Raw genomic sequence first — 12,500 nt, forward strand, 5'->3', positions numbered from 1 at the left:
TGCAGCTGTTTTTTTGCGCTGACTGTTGGTGGGCCGACTACAGTAATTAAGCACCAATTAGCCCACCTACAGCGCTGTATTAATGAGGCTCAACAGCCCACGGCCGGGCAGCAGGCTATAATCACCCAGCGGCCTCTCGGCGGGTTAATAGTACGACCATGAACCGCTACTTACCCACTCCAGTGAGCGCAGCGTCAGCCGAGCTGCGTCACTGCCAGCGAGCCGCCAATCTTCTTTCCTCCGGTCGGACCGTTGAAGCTCGCCGGCTCCGTAAATCAGCTCTTTGACCTTCTTTCTGTTGTGCGGTTGTTCTCTTATTTTTTATTTTTTTTACTCTTAATTAGCACTCGGAAAGTGTTTGCGTGATGCTAAAGTAGCACCAGGATGTATAGCACCTTCCTCGCTTCGTCTCCTGTCAGGTTTCTACTGATTTCTACCCAGAAGATTGTTTGTACTTCCTCACGACTCTGGCGACCTCTGACCTTTCTTTTAGCTGCACAAACCTTAAAAAGATGTACAAAATTATGATTAAGTTGATGTTTCGTGCCACAATCAAGACAAAACGTCAGCTTTGCTCAAACATCTTGATTCCCCTTCATCATCCTCAGAGGATAAATCACTCTGATGTTTGTGACCATGTGGCCTTTTTTTGGTGCAAGACCACAAACTGTTTATAAAAGAGTTCGTAGCTTCAGGTCTGTAAAATGGTTCTGATCCAGAAGTGTCTTCAGCTGCAATACCAGCGAGTGCCACTAGAGGTCGGCTCCAAAAAGCCTCCGGCTCCATAGACTCCCATTCAACTTCTCTCATCAAATCCAAAGTGAATAAAATGTGTCCATCAGTTATCTCGGTGTTGTTAGCTAAAGTCACTCCTTCTTATTAGTTTTCTGGAGGTCCATCTGAAAATAATCCCTCATTCATTAGAAAAGAAGATTCAAGAAGACCTGTTTTTGGGGGCGTGTCTGTTTGATTGACAGGCCTGTGGTGCAGTCAGGTTACAGCTGTCGGTGGGCGGGACGTAGTATCGTCAGGTTTCCGATCAGATTGGTCAGATCCACCGCTGGCTCCTCCCCCAGCTCGTCCAAATATGGTCACTTCCTGCTCCAAACCGCTCCGAACTAACAAAGATGGTGACGGACAGAATCTGAACTGGAGGATTCATAATGTTCACAAACCAACGATGACATCACTGCTGGTTGATGACATCACTGATGGATGATGACATCACTGATGGTTGGTCGATGTCAGAAGTTTGTGACTGAAACCAACGAAACAGTGGAGGAGGATTCGTTTGTAATCCAAATAATTTGACTCAGTTTGTATGTTTTTACACACAAATTTTAGTTTTGATTGAACTGTTTTTTATCGCTCCATTAAAAAGACTTGATGTGTCGCTGGATGAAGAGCTGCTTCCTGTCTGCAGACTGATCCAGACGTCTCTCCGGGAAGACTGACACGCTCATTACTCGGCGAGCCCAATAAAACAACTCCAACTGCAGCGTCGACTCTCAATCATCTTCTGCACCGTCATCGAGGCGGCGAGAGCAGCGTCGGCTTTTGTCTCTTCTCATTTCCTCGGAGAAGACGAGAAGAGAAAGAGAGACAGAAAGAAAAAGAGACAATGGGAGCGGGATGGTCCCGGACTTTAACCGCCGGCTGATTGCTTTGTGAAAAAGGTGACCGAAGAAAGAGGGGAAGGAAATTAGGGAATAATGGGGGGAGGGGGAGTAATGAAAGAGGATGAAAAGTGGCAGCAGCAGCTCAACAGGCAGCAACGAGAAGAAAAGGAGGCAGAAAATCCCTGAATTGGACTCTAAACTCCAGCAGGGAGCGGATGTAGTCCAGAACCTCTAATATTTACTGCTTCCTCCGACAAGTCGAAGACGGACGGACGGACGGACGGACGGACGTCTGCTTCTTCTTCTGTTTGTCTTCAGTTGGACTCGGAGGAGGAGGTTGACGGAGAAACCAGAACTCTCCGTCTCTCGTTCAGCATCTTAAAAACCGAAGTGTGTTCCCAGAGTTTATTATTCGTGTTTGAACTTTAATTAACTCGGCTTCATCAGCATCCAGAAAAAATGTTAACTTCAGAGAAAAATGTGAACTAATTTAATTGAACAATTTTATTTTTACGATGAAAATAAAAGAAAAACTAAATTAAAAAAAAGTCACATTTTAAAATGTAATGTTAAATTAAATATTAGTAGAAGTAATAAACAATTAATGTCAACAAGTTTATCACAGAAAACACTCGTCAGGTGTCTGAAATCCGTCCCTCCTGGATTTTGAGTTTTGTTTTGATCCCAAAATGTTTGATTTTCCAAAAGTCTTTCTGCAAATTTGCAAAGTTTTAAGTCTTTTTCCTTTTTTTTCTTTTTTATATTGTAGAATTTAGCAAAAATTGCAAGTCGAGGAGAAAAAGTTGTGATTAATTTAAAACTACGACCAAATAATGAGTCATTTGTAATGACACCCTGTGATAATAATCCTGCTGCACATCCCAGAAATATTTGACTTGTAATCTGTTTTCTTTCTGTTTTGAACTTTTTCTTAATTTTGGTCACAAAGTCAGTTTTGTTTGTCAACTTTATTCTGAAATACTTTCAGCAGAGCTTATGTTGACGAAATTGCAAAATTTGAAAGTTGTTGCAAATATTGTGGAAATTTCTTACATTTGCTTTCATTAGTTATTATTATTATGAATGAACTCCTGGAAGGACTGTGAAATGTAGAAAAACATGAGCATTGCAGCTAAAGCTACAACAAAATCACAATTTCACCCAACAAATAGAAAAATAAAACAAACTTGTTATTTCAGCTGTAATTCTTCCTTCTATTCATGTTAAAAAAAACAACATGAATTACATCGTATGAAATTAAAGTGAATTGTCATTCATGTTGTTGGGCTCTTAGTAATGGCTGCCCCCCCTCCCTCCTCCTCCTCCTCCTCCTCCTGCAGGTTTAAATTAGCATCCCATCTCCTGCACTCCAGCGTGTGATAACACATCTGATCTGAGCCGGCGTGGAGTCAGAATACTAAACGTGTCGCTCTGAGGAACAGCCGAGCGCTGCCAGCCCATGCCAGGTAATCTCTCACTTCCTCCCCCCTCCTCCCCCTTTTCTGCCCCTCCTCTTCCTCTCATCTCCCCAGCTGCTTCAAACACCCTGCAAAAAAAAATGTAGCCCTTCAAGTCATTACGGAGCTCCAAGAAGCTCCAAGAAGCTCCAATCAGCAGTCGGCTGCACGGCAGCTGGTTTTATTTAATTCCTTTTTCAAATATAGTTTCATCAGAGCAAAGATTTCATCGTGTTGTTTTTCTGTATCAGTTCATTATAAAGGGGAAAATATAGCAGCTAATAGGACCAACATGAAGATCTGTATATTTATTATTGATCACTGCCACCAGTAACATCTCTTTTTTTCTGCAACAAAGTGACATTTATTTGCATTGTTTTATGAAAAAAGGTGAATGAATTCAACCACGACAAACCGAATCAAAGTTGCACTAATCTTTTTACACCGGGGCTCATTAATTCAACAGTTTGATTTACCAAATGCTGCTCTTGTACCAGATGAAGCCATTATGTGAGCTGGATGAGTGTGTGAATGCACAAAGCGAGAGGAGGAGGAGGAGGAAGAGGAGGGGGAGGAGGAAGAGGAGGGGGAGGAGGAAGAGGAGGGGGAGGGTGGCAGGGGTTAAGGTCGAGGCAGGAAGAGTGTCGATATCACAGCAGCAATTACTGCTTTATAAATGGGCCCGGTGTCGCTGTGAATGAGCCGCTCCATCAATCTGTCCTGACAGCGAGCTCCTTAGCCCGTCACTCCCGCTCCGACCCGCAATCTGTAGATTTCAACTTAGCCCAGAAATTGATAATCCGATTCAGACATAACCTGGTTAGCTGCTGAATGTGCTGGAGGAGGGGGAGGGAGGTGGGGGTGGGGGGCAGACTGCCTGCTCGGCTCAAACACACCAGCACTCAACAAAAACACACATACACGCATCGATGCTGCACAAAACATAAACAGTTGAATTTATGGGCAATTCATCTTCATAAAGGAGGTTTTAAAAGACAAAAAAAACTTTTCACACTTAAGTAGCTTTAATTTTAGAGGTTTTATTTGTTGGACAATATCTTCTATCAATTCAAAGCGGTGACCATCAGTGATGTCATCAACCATCAGTGATGTCATCATCCATCAGTGATGTCATCGTTGGTTTGTGAACGTTATGAATCCTCCAGTTCAGATTCTGTCCGTCACCATCTTTGCTTGTTCGGAGCAGTTTGGAGCAGGAAGTGACCATATTTGGACGAGCTGGGGGAGGAGCCAGCGGTGGATCTGACCGATCTGATTGGAAACTGCTGGAAGGTTTTTACCTGAGAAACCTTTAATCCAAGGAGACGTGCATTTAGACTGCTGAACGCAACGTTTCTAAACAAGATTATCTCATTTATATCAAACAATTATTTTATTCTGTGTCCCACAAAGAGTCGAAACTTTCACCAAACCATGAGCACACAGGAAGCGGAAAGTCGACACATTTTTTGCTGAAATATTTCTGCGATAACAGAATTGTAAAGTTTAAATCAGACAGTGAACTTGTCACGCTGACTGCAGCGTTATTTACGAATGAACAGACGGAGACGAGGGTTCGTTCTGCAGCTGAATGGGAGCCGGCCGAGCCTCTATAGCTCAGTATTGATCCTCGGCACTCTCATCCTAAACTCACTGAATGGAGCTTCAAGGATTAACAGCCAATGGGATTGCTGGGTAATTGAATCTTTAAAAAGAAAAGCCACACACACATGAAGAGGTGAAATCGCTTTCAGAGCGTCACTCTGCTGCCAAATTACAGCGTTTCAATCTGTGAGTGTGTGTTTGTACAAGTTGTAGTGTGTGCAGACGCTCAGTTATTCTGCAGGTACTCGAGGCCAAGAAATCTGGTAAAGAGACGTGTGTTCGTGTTGCTGCTCCCAAGTTGTTTGTCTTTCTTTATTTTTCACTTTTAACTTGTTTTAGCTGCTCATTTTGGTTTTATGGCTCATTTCCACCATCAAACAGGCTCAACTGAAGCCGCTGTGTACGACCTGCTCGGCAGCCAACAGCAGGAAGACACAGTTTGAGAACACAGTGGAATCATTTTTTTGTATGCACAAACAATAGTCTTTGGAAGTGTTCCTGAGCCCATGCAGTGATTTCCACAACAGAATTCACAAACATTTGTAACTACTGAGGGAAGTTTGCCTCCATGTTGGACACTGTATTCCTTGAAAAGTCATCGGTAATGAGAAGGAGTGTGGCGGACAGACGTGTGCGTCCACATTTGTTTTTGTAAGATGGAGTTAATAACCGTCATCTTCCTTTAAAAACTCGGGGATCTATTTTTCCGACCTCCAAATGAACCCCAGCATTTTCCTAAATGAAGCTCGCCGAATGGACCGACACACCGCCGCTTCATTGAACCCGGCGTGCAGGTGAGGTTGCGAACATAGCCCCGAAAACTCAATCAACACGTCCCAGCATGCACCACTCTGACCCCCCCGGACGACGCGAGGGAGAACGTATGTCGTCTGGCATCAAAGAAGTGAATTAACAGCAACAGGCAGCGAGCAGCTGCTTCTCCTTATGAATATCCATCCGTCCGTATACATATGTATGCAGCAGATTACCACCTCTGCAGCCCTCCAGATGTCTCCGCCGTAATGACATGCGACACCGTCGGCTGTGTGCGTTTGTCTCCGAGCGTATCGGCCGTCCAGACGCCGGCTCGTTCTGCATCCCGTTACATGGCAGCCGTGCAGAACATGCATCACCTGACTGACAGCATGCGAGGAGCCTCTGCAGCCAGCAGCCGCTGCCAGGCCGCAATTAGCATCCAGCTGAGCCGCGGGATGCTAACTGCTGGCTGCAACACAAATATGCTTTGACACGGAGGAGGAGGAGGAAGAGAAGGAGGAAGAGGAGGAGGAGGAGGAGGAGGAGGAAGAGGAGGAGGAAGAGGAGGAGGAGGAGGAGGAGGAAGAGGAGGAGGAGGACGAGAAGGAGGAAGAGAAGGAGGAAGAGAAGGAGGAGGAGGAAGAGAAGGAGGAAGAGAAGGAGGAAGAGGAGGAGGATGAGGAGGAGGAGGAGGAGGAGGAGGAGGAAGAGAAGGAGGAAGAGAAGGAGGAAGAGGAGGAGGAGGAGGAAGAGGGACCCTCAGAAACTCCATCAGATTGAGTCTCATCAGAAATCCATCCCTCGAAGCATCCTGCAACTTATTTTGAAGCTAACGTTAACCAGTTCGTTAATTATCACGTTATTATTGCCATTAAATCGTCTCCCGATGAAGAGACGTCGTCTTCGTCGATAATTTCTGTTTATTTTCTCTGACAAACATCACAAAGTTTCACTTCAAGAAAAATTTTACTCAAAATAAATTTCATTTTGCTGCACAAATGTTTTACTGAACTCAACTTGTTCTGGTGATTCAGTGATTCCTGATATAACACACACACACACACACACACACACACACTCTCTCACACACACACACACACACACACACACACACACACACACACACACACACACACACACACTCTCTCACACACACACACACACACACACACACACACACACACACACACACACACACACACACACACTCTCTCTCACACACACACACACACACACACACACACATTTCCACACGGGTGGAAAGCAGACGGCCGGTGGGCAGCTGAGAGGGAAACAGAGGGAGACGCCCTCGGGTGGAGCGACCACCCCCCTCCACCCCCCCTCCCCCTCCTACGCACCCCTCCATCCCACCTTCACCTGGGCCATGTGTTCCCGCCGCCCGTCGCCGTGGCGATGGCCGGTGGGAGGATTAATCGCTGTCGGATGGCGGGGCATCTGCTGCTCGCTCACCACCAACTGCTGCTGAAACATGATTAAATGGCTTCCAGCTAACATGTGGAGCTGTCTGTCTCTTTGTCTGTCTGTCTGTCTGTCTCTCTGTCTGTCTGTCTGTGTTTATGTCCTCCTGTCCTCCTGTCTGTCTGACTGACCTCCTGTCTCACTGTACTGTTTCTGTCTCTTTGTAGTCGTGTTGCGTTTCTTCGTCGTGATTCTTTACATCACTTTGCATCTTTCTCTGTTTTCTAGTTTCTTCGTGGACTTTTCTGTTTTCTTTAAGTTTAGTTTTTTTTAACAGCAAGTGTGAACATGAGCTAGCTTTGAATATGATGTGTATTCTTTATGTTTTTTGTCTCTTTGTCTTGCTTCGTTTGCGGAGACATTTTTTGGTGAAACCCAAAAGTCCTCCGGCGTGTCGGCCGTCTTTTTCCTTCTTTTTCTACCGAGCAGCAACCAGCCGTGACGTCACCTGTCGGTTTGTGAACGTTATGAAGCCTCCAGTTCAAACTGAATTTTGTTTTCAACTGCACCACAGGCCTGTCAATCAAACAGACACGCCCCCAAAAACAGGTCTTCTTGAATCTTCTTTTCTAATGAATGAGGGATTATTTTCAGATGGACCTCCAGAAAACTAATAAGAAGGAGTGACTTTAGCTAACAACACCGAGATAACTGATGGACACATTTTATTCACTTTGGATTTGATGAGAGAAGTTGAATGGGAGTCTATGGAGCCGGAGGCTTTTTGGAGCCGACCTCTAGTGGCACTCGCTGGTATTGCAGCTGAAGACACTTCTGGATCAGAACCATTTTACAGACCTGAAGCTGTCTGTTGAGATGCTGTTTTCTTTACATTCAGTTGTCAGATATACTTCACGTCTGCAGTTCTGCAGACATTCTCCACACAATAGTCTCCTTTCTGTCGTGTCTTTTACCCGACTTTCACCTTTTTCCACAACAATCGAAGTCTCTTTACGTCCTCTTAACGTCTCTAGCTGCTCCGTGCAGCCTGGTTATTGTATATCTTTATGTTTCTACATATTTGATCTTTTCTCTGGATAATATATAACTGTGTTTGAGCTTTAACTGACATCTCATACTTGCGCTCTGTGGAGAGCAGGAACCCCCCCCCCCCCCCCACCTCCCCCAAGACAAAGCACATTGCTAATATTTGACAGGCTGCAGTAAGTTTACCTCTCAGGTCCTTTTTTTAAATTCTGCATAAATGTAGGAAAAGCAGCGTTTTTCCTTAGTTTACATCAGATCCGTACTAAATTATAATATAATTTTTCTCTTAAATCTGAAAAAAAATTAAATTTACCCTTTTGTTTGGAGCAGGAAGTGACCATATTTGGACAAGCTGGGGGAGGAGCCAGCAGTGGATCTGACTGATCTGATTGGAAATCTGACGATACTACGTCCCACCCACCGATAACTGCCTGTCAATCAAATAGAACCCCCCGCCCCCCCCCCCCAAAAAAAGGCTCAAAATCTAATTAATACGTATTTCCAGAAGGACCATCAAAAAACTAATCAAAATAGTTTTTTAGTGAATGACACTATTATGACTTGTGAAAAACATTCATCCACTTTGTATTTCAAGAGAATCTTTTTATATCCAGCCCCTAGTGACCGTTGATAGTATTACAGTTTCAGGCATTTCCACATCCTCTTCACTTTTCAGACCTGAAAGCTACGTCCACTTTAACATTTGTTTTTTCATAATTTTAACATTGTTTAGGTGTTAGCTGTTATTTACTCATTTGAAATGGTTGTAGAGCACCTTGTAACCTTGGTTTTGAAAGGTGTTTTATACATAAAGTTTATTATTATTATAATAAATAATATAATAATAATGTGTTTTGAAACCGTGTTTTGAAACTGAAAACAGCTGGGGTTTTTTATTTTCTGCTGTCAGAATAACAAAACAAAATTGAGCTAACTAAATTAAAAACACCAATTCCTTTATTCATCTTTTCTGGTGAATTGAAGAATGAAGAAAGGCAGACAGATTTCGAACTGAAAACTCCCCCCCGTGAATTTTCAATATTTATGACAGAAAATACATCCGTTGAGTCATTTTGGGGGTTTTAAAAATGAAACAGATTGTCCTCTCACTCACCACACGTCCGACTGTATATAAATCTGTTTTCATGCAGAGTCCTCGCCTGCAGCTCGTCTTTGAGCCCCGATGAGGAGACTCAGCAGCAGGTTTGTAAATCCTCGTCTTCATTACGGTTCTGAACAGACGTTCTGCACACCAGAACTCACACGGGGAACTCTGGAGAACGTGAGTCCGTGTGTGCAGGTGCGTGAAGTCCTGCCTGCCGGGCTGCTTTCCAGGCAGCAGCAGCAGCAGCTCCCGCCGTTCGAGTCCAAAGGTCTCGGTCGTCCTCCGAACACAACATGTTTCCATTTGTTCTGACTGGCCTGGTTCTGCTCTCTGCAGCTCGCCTCTAAACTGTCTGCTGTTTCACCTGCCGAGACTCTTTCTGTTCTTGGCAGCCGACCGCCTCCGCAGCCTGCCAGGAGTTTTTACAAAGGCACCGACACGGCGTCCCGACGTACCGGGCCAGAACACGTCGGTCCTCGGGTGAACCGGCCCGGTGTCACCGTCAGAGCAGCTTCAACGAACAGCCGGTGTGTGCATGCAGAAGAACCTGCTTATTCTATATCTATAAAATAAGAAAATTCACTTTTACAGTTGAGACTATAAAGATATAAAATCCAGTCTCCTCCATAACAGACAGCTGCCTGATAGAGAAATATGGACGCCTCATGTCAGTAAAATCAAGATAATTGATTGGTAATTGGATGTTGTGTTATATTGTCGATTGTCTTCATTCACATCCTTTTATTGAGTTATTCAGTCTTCAACTCGTCCGTCGTGTGGTGAGCGCGATATCTCTGGAACAGCAATGGAACTTTTTCAAATTTGGTACAAACATGAACTCGGACTCGAACATGAACTGAATAGATTTTGGTGGTCAAAGGTTACTGTTACATTTTGTCCGTCCCAATCTTATAAGAGCGAAATCTTCAGAATGTCTTAATGGAATTTCTTCAAACGTTCACTTGGTCCCAACTATAAACTGATTAGATTTTGGTTGTCAAAGGTTAAAAAACAATTAGACAATATAACAGATTTATTGGACAAATTCCTTCAAAGTCTTCATTACATTTATTGCATACGTTGGAGGAGGGAAACAGTTCTCGGCATCTCCCGATGTCCAGGGCAGATGAGGATGCTCGGTACCAAAAAACCAAAAGCACTGTTGTTGAAAAAGGTTGAAAGGCAGCAGTCAGTGTACTAAAATATTCATGAAACGGAGGCAAAGTCATCAAACTGACTGGTACAAAAACTTCTTCCAAAACAATGAGCCTGTGGGCTTTTAATAAGCACATCAAATTCAATAAAATGTCATTAACGTTTTACCTCCCGTCCTCCTACATCTCCGCGCTGCCCGTCCCCTCGCTGCTAACGATGCAAACCTGTTTTCAACCTCCCTGATTGAGCTGCCGATCCGCCTCCCGATCACAAGCTCGACAAAACACCGCAGACGCCTCTGCAGAGATCACAACCCTCCGAAACTATTAAACAAAACAAGCACGAGGGATTTATATAACCCGACTGATCATTTATCTTATATTAATGACACAACAGGAGAAATGAGGTGTGTGATGTTGTACATTTTAAAATGTCTGCTGCTGGACTCTGAAGTTTGGATCTTTTTAATTAGGTTGAAGAGAAAAGCTTTATTAAAAAAATTAAAAAAATAATAAAAAAATGGTGAGCGGCCAGTTAAAAGCAGAGTAATTTTTTTTGTCTTTAGACAGATCAGAGCAAAGTCATGTCTGACTCTTCGTGCTCTGACAGCACTGAGTTTTCTTTACACGTTGCCATTTCCTGCACAGACGGCGGCCAAGGACGAGCTGGTTAGCGCTCTTAATGTGAAAGCGAAATAAAGTCTTTTAACAGGGAAACCTTGAAAAGTTCTCAGAAAGTTTTAGCTTTTTTTTTGGTCAGGTTTTTTTCTGACGGTGCCCTTGTGTGAGCGGAGTGTCTGTTCCACGCAGCAGAAGACACCTGCCACGGCGAGGTCAACGCCCCCAGCAGCCTCCACGCCATCAAAACCCTCAAGCAGAAACACAAAGAGGCTCCAGGGAGCGCGCTCAGTGCAGGTTTGCAGATACAGACAGAAAACACACATGATCTCAAATCCGTGATCAGTCTGTTTGGGATAGAAATTGATCACTTAAACCAATTTAGAATCGATATCGAAACAAACCTGTCACCTGATAAATCTTTGTACTGAGCATGCTCACCACAGAATACCAGTTTAGCTTTTCTGGCTAGCACTAGCGATGGCGTCCGCTGCGACGGTGTCTGTGATGAAAAGCACACATCAAGGAGGAAATTGAAATTTATAGTGCAGGTTTAAGAAATTTAAGAACTCTAAAATAAAATGAATAAATAAATGAATAAATATAAAACAAATATAATATATAGAATATTCCTCTACAGCTGTAGATCAGATTCAGTTCAGATATTTCAATGGTATCGATAGTTGTATTGATCAGGAAGATGCCCCTGATCTATGACCTAATCTAAAGTTTCTTCTTCTGGCTGAATGTAATATGATCGATTATTATGTGCTGTTGTTACGAAGCAGGTCGCAGCTGTGACGACCGCTGGCTGTTTGTGTCGTGATGTTTTGTGCTCTGGACCTGAATCACGACGTGCAGGAGAAAGAGTTGGTGTTAGATCGGATCTGTGATTGGTTGTTTCACTGTCAATCAACTGAACTGTAACCCTATCGAATCCTGAACAACAGCCCTTGAAACAAAACTGGATTGATTAGTCAGCATTTTTTGAGTATATTTGAACACTTGAAACTTTGCCTTTTGTTATTGTATTTGATCCCTCCAGGTTTTCCGTAGAAGAATCTACTCAGACTGTTTCTAAAAGAGTTCGTAGCTTCAGGTCTGTAAAATGGTTCTGATCCAGAAGTGTCTTCAGCTGCAATACCAGCGAGTGCCACTAGAGGTCGGCTCCAAAAAGCCTCCGGCTCCATAGACTCCCATTCAACTTCTCTCATCAAATCCAAAGTGAATAAAATGTGTCCATCAGTTATCTCGGTGTTGTTAGCTAAAGTCACTCCTTCTTATTAGTTTTCTGGAGGTCCATCTGAAAATAATCCCTCATTCATTAGAAAAGAAGATTCAAGAAGACCTGTTTTTGGGGGCGTGTCTGTTTGATTGACAGGCCTGTGGTGCAGTCAGGTTACAGCTATCGGTGGGCGGGACGTAGTATCGTCGGGTTTCCGATCAGATCGGTCAGATCCACCGCTGGCTCCTCCCCCAGCTCGTCCAAATATGGTCACTTCCTGCTCCAAACCGCTCCGAACTAGCAAAGATGGTGACGGACAGAATCTGAACTGGAGGATTCATAACGTTCACAAACCAACGATGACATCACTGATGGTTGATGACATCACTGATGGTTGGAGATTTTAATCTGTGACTCGGTGCTGTCAATCATCTCTGGAGGCTTCATGCAGATCAGATGTAGCTTCAGAGAGGACCAGTGTGTCTGTTGTTGTAA

The sequence above is a fragment of the Embiotoca jacksoni genome, unplaced genomic scaffold (genome assembly GCF_022577435.1).
Source record: "Embiotoca jacksoni isolate LCO1_2020_lvr unplaced genomic scaffold, fEmbJac1.0.p SCAF_117, whole genome shotgun sequence".
In the NCBI taxonomy this organism is placed as follows: domain Eukaryota; kingdom Metazoa; phylum Chordata; class Actinopteri; family Embiotocidae; genus Embiotoca; species Embiotoca jacksoni.